This window comes from Hibiscus syriacus, unplaced genomic scaffold (genome assembly GCF_006381635.1).
Source record: "Hibiscus syriacus cultivar Baekdansim isolate YM2019G1 unplaced genomic scaffold, ASM638163v2 tig00003041_pilon, whole genome shotgun sequence".
In the NCBI taxonomy this organism is placed as follows: Eukaryota; Viridiplantae; Streptophyta; class Magnoliopsida; order Malvales; family Malvaceae; genus Hibiscus; species Hibiscus syriacus.
Genome location: NW_024061960.1, coordinates 5852210 through 5857235, shown reverse-complemented (window position 1 = coordinate 5857235; position 5026 = coordinate 5852210).

Genomic DNA, 5026 nt, shown 5'->3' with positions numbered 1-5026 from the left:
CCTCAAATCAGATCTCAAGCAGTCTTCCCACTTTCGCCTTGGTCGTCCTTTCCTTCTGGCACCGTCGACTGTAATCGACTCTACCCTCCTTACCGCTCCGACGGTAGTCGCCTAAGGACATCCCAAACCACCGTAGTCTTCCCCTCAATTTTTCGGAAACAGACACCACCCCCAAGGACATCCTAATAGCAGAGTTTGTCGTCATATCCCTCAGAGTCCTACCACATGTCCATCGAAGCATTCTCATTTCTGCGGCCTCAATCCTCCTCACGTGATCCTTCTTGTTGCCCAACATTCTGATCCATACAACAGCGCTGGTCTTATTGCCATTCTATAAAATTTTCCCTTAAGTTTTAGAGGACCTTCTTGTCACACAAAACTCCAGTAGCGGCCCTCCACTTTAGCCATCCCCCTTTATACGGTGTGTAACGTCATCATCTACACCCCCTTTATGTATCATAGACCCTAGGTACTTGAAACATCCTGAGGGAGAACGTGTCCTTCTATGCATACTTCTACATCTTCATCATTTTGGTTCCCATTGAAGTTGAACACATACTCTGTCTTTTCAATATTGATCCTTAAACCTTTTTCTTCCAAAGCAGTCTTCCAGGTAGCTAGTCACTATTCAACTCAGATTTGTTTCAGCAACTAAGACAATGTCGTCAGCGAAAAGCATACACCATGGTACACCGTCTGGTGTCGCACAATAGATGTCGTCCATAATCAAGGCGAAGATGTAAGGGCTAAGAGCCGACCCCTGGTGGAGTCCGATTTCCACCGGGAATGCCTCGGTGTCGCCAACTGTAGTCCTGACGTAAGTAGTAGATCTACAGTACATATCACGAATCGCCCGGATATAAGCAGTTGGGATCCGTCTAGTTTCCAAAGTCTTCCAGATCGTATCGCGGGGAACACTATCATAAGCCTTCTCAAGGTCAATGAACGCCATGTGAAGATCTCTAGACTTTTCCCTATATTTCTCCATAAGCCGTCGAAGTAGATGAATCGCCTCCGTGATAGACCTGCCTGGCATAAAGCCAAATTGGTTTTCCGAAACCCTAGTAACTTTACAATGTAAAGGAGAAGATTCATTGTATTCTACGCACCTTGAGAATACTCTAAAAATATAACGATTCTTTAGTTGAAAAGACTAAGGTTGCTACGCATCTTCAACCTTCTTATGTATTTTAACTTCTCATGTGTATTCCTGAGTCTTATGAAGACTTATTATACTATTGGAGTCTTTTGAAACGGCATGGAGTACCATGCATCTTCTCCTTTACATCATAACAATCGTCGAAGTTTGAGAAATAATGTTCGGATGAATTATTTTGGGGATTATTTTTCTCAATCATTTTGCCAACATTTGACAGTCCATTTGGAATATAGGTGATTAGATGTGCATGATTTTTGTGGTTCTAATAGATCATAAACGTATTATTTGATACAACCTTTATATTAGCCTCTGAATTTAGTTCTATTTATTGATCTTTTATTACTCAATTTTATTTATTTATTTAAATATCACCTAAAAAATAATTAAGTATCAATATAACACTCAATGTTGATTATTTTCTAAATTGACATCCATTTAGCAAAAATACTTACAGTAGAAAGCGTTTTACGTTTACGTGTACATATAAAATGATTTGTGCAAAAAGCGTTTTTGCAGCTAAATACCAATTCAGATTTTAAAATTAGATTAATAGTTTAGAGTTTTATTTATTCTAATTTAAAATTAATAGTTTTAATTAAAAACATGTACTAAGATATTTAATTGTTTGTAATCTAGTCTCTAATTTATTTTTTTTATCTCATATGGTATTTATTTATTCTAAACATTAACTTAGATATAAATTTAGAGTGATAATAAGTTTAGTTATTCTATTTTAAAAATAAAAAATTGTAGAGATTGTGACTATGAAATATTAAAAGAAACAAATGAAAAAAAGACATAAAATTTATAATATATTATATGATAAAATAATAAATAGAATAGGAGAAAATACAATATATAAAATAGAGTAGGATAAAATACAATAACATAAAATGCAATAACATGACTTATTAAGAGTACAAAAATTAAATTAAAGACTAAAACACAAATAATAAAATATCTTAAGACTACCGACAGTGGTTGGTTCAAGTGGTAAGCAGCTTGATTTTGCTTAAGCAAGGTCTCAGGTTCGAGTCATTGTATATGCAGAAAATCACTGCTAGGAGACTCACCCATCAAAGCCAGGTGTGCGACGATGGTCGGTTCGAATTAGTCAATACAAAATCTTGAAGCCGGGAGGACAATAAAAAAAATATCTTAAGACTAGTTTTTAACTAAAATTGTTATTTAATAATGTAATAAGTAAAACCCTAAATCATTACCATAATTTTAAAATCGGAAATGGTATTTACTATAATTATTTTTTATGACATTCGAGTGTCATGGATCCACTTGCCTTCATAATGCTTGCAATAATGCTGAACCTGGTGACTGGTGTGCTAAGTCTTCAAATTGGCGTGACCTGTTTTGCGTTCAGTGTTAAAAAATTAAGATTTTTAAGATTACAAGTCATCCAATTTATATTTTAATTACATAATTGTAATAGGTTGAGATAGATATATGATTTATATCAAGGGTGTAAATCATTAAAAAATTATATTAAAAATTTGAAGATAACAAATATAAATTTTTTTAGATATAAAATTAGATTATTAATATAAAATATAAAAAATATTTAAACTATATAATAGCCTTAAATTTTTAGAGATATGTTTGTCCTAAGCACCCATTAATCCATCCATAATAATAGATGAACATTTTTGAATAAATTTTAGGGTAAAGTATAGTAATGGTCACTGAACATTTCTGAAGCTTGCATTTAGGTCCTCCAACTTTTAAAACTTGCAATACAGTCCCCCAACATTTATTCCGTTTGCAATATGGTCCCCCAACTTAAACCACCGTTAGAAATTAGGGTAAATTATATAAAAGGTTATTGAACTTTTCAGACACTTGAATTTAGGTCCCCAAACTTTTAAAACTTGCAAAACAGTCCTCAATTTCATTCTAAACCCCAATTTCCAAAGTAATTCAATTTCATTTTAAACCCTAAATTCCAAAATAATTCAATTAAATTCAATTATGTCAGATTTATTATTATTTAATTTCATCTTAGTTAATGTGATACGTATTTTTTATATAAATATAATAGTATAATTCTTATCTGTTGAAGAAATTTTTTAATTAAAAAAAGTAGTTAGGATATAGAAAGAGGTTGAAAATAATTCGAATTTTAAATTTATAAAATGTTATTTTGACGTATAAATAAAAGTGTAAACTACTAGGTTGACAACTTAACTATCTAGCCCTTTTTACTTTTGTCATCGATCTTTTAAATTTATCAATCATACAACATAATTATTTAACTGTTTCAACTAAGCCACTAGTCGTTACCAATTGATACAAATGACGAAGTGGCAGTTAAAAGGAATTGACATTATTATACATTCAGTCTTTATTATTTATATAATCAATTTGGTCCTAAATTAAATAGAATTTAATAAATTAATCATTTAATTAGGATCTGACATGTGTTAGCACATGATCATGACACGTGTCATTGGTGACACATGTCACCACCTAATTATTTATATATGCTATCAATTTGGTCCTAAATTAAATAAAATTTAATAAATTAATCATTTAACCAGGATCTGACATGTGTTAACACATGATCATGATATATGTTATTGGTGACACATGTCACCACCTAATTAGAAGAAAATTAAGTTACAAAGAAGTAAAATTTGGGTCTTGGGCAAACTCAAACATGAGTCACGCAAATGAAAGATACAGGGTGGAGCCACTAAGCTAACACCATCGTTTGTGTTAAGAGATATACAATAATACATATACTAATAGTATGACCAATGCCAGAAAAAAAGAATATAATGGAAAATGGAAATAATGAGATTTGAACTTCGGCAAAAAATTTGAAAGCAATAAATGATGGGAAATATTATATTTTTTTACAATAAAAAATTATATTTGATAAATTGTTTGATAGATTTAATATATTTTTTAAATATTAGTTGATACAATATTTTAAAAGAATAAATTTAAGATTTATATTTTTAAACTAAATTTAATAATTATATTTTTCATATTTATAATTCATGATTATATATATAATCTTAAGTTGAGTATTTCTAATATAATTAATAATTTTAATTTCTTATTAAAAATAAAATATTCAAAAAATATAAATGATTCATACATTAATATATGAATATATTTTTTATTTATACATCTAAAATAAATACATTTATATAAAATATTTTTATTCGTATATTGAAATATTTTGATTAAAATATAAACATATTTTAAATACTAGTTTATACAAGAAAAATAAAATATATAAAAAAATATAAATGATTCATACATTTAAATATAAATTGAATCATTTATATTTTCTATACATCTATATTTAATAAGAAAATAAAATTATTGGGGGACTGTTTTGTAAGTTTTAAAAGTTGGGGACCTAAATTCAAGTGGCTGAAAAGTTCAATGACCGTTTATATAATTTACCCTAATTTTCTAATAGTGATTTAAGTTGGGAGACCATATTGCAAACGGAATAAATGTTGGGGGACTGTATTGCAAGTTTTAAAAGTTGGAGGACCTAAATGCAAGCTTCAGAAATGTTCAGTGACCATTACTATACTTTACCCTAAATTTTATTACTAAAATATATAAAAATATTAGCGTGTAATTTAAATATGAAAATCATTATTTAATTAAATGTAAATAAAATCATATAACTAAAAATATATTAAATTAGTTGCGATTTACTTGTTTAACTGAAAATATTTATTTTTTAAAAAATCAAATAAAAATATATTTTATAAAAATCATAGAAATATATATAAAAAAAAATCCATTCTTTAGAATTTTTTAAGCCAAAAGAGATTTTATTCGGTTCATTTACCCGAACGGACTAGTCTAATGGGAATCTCCCTCAAC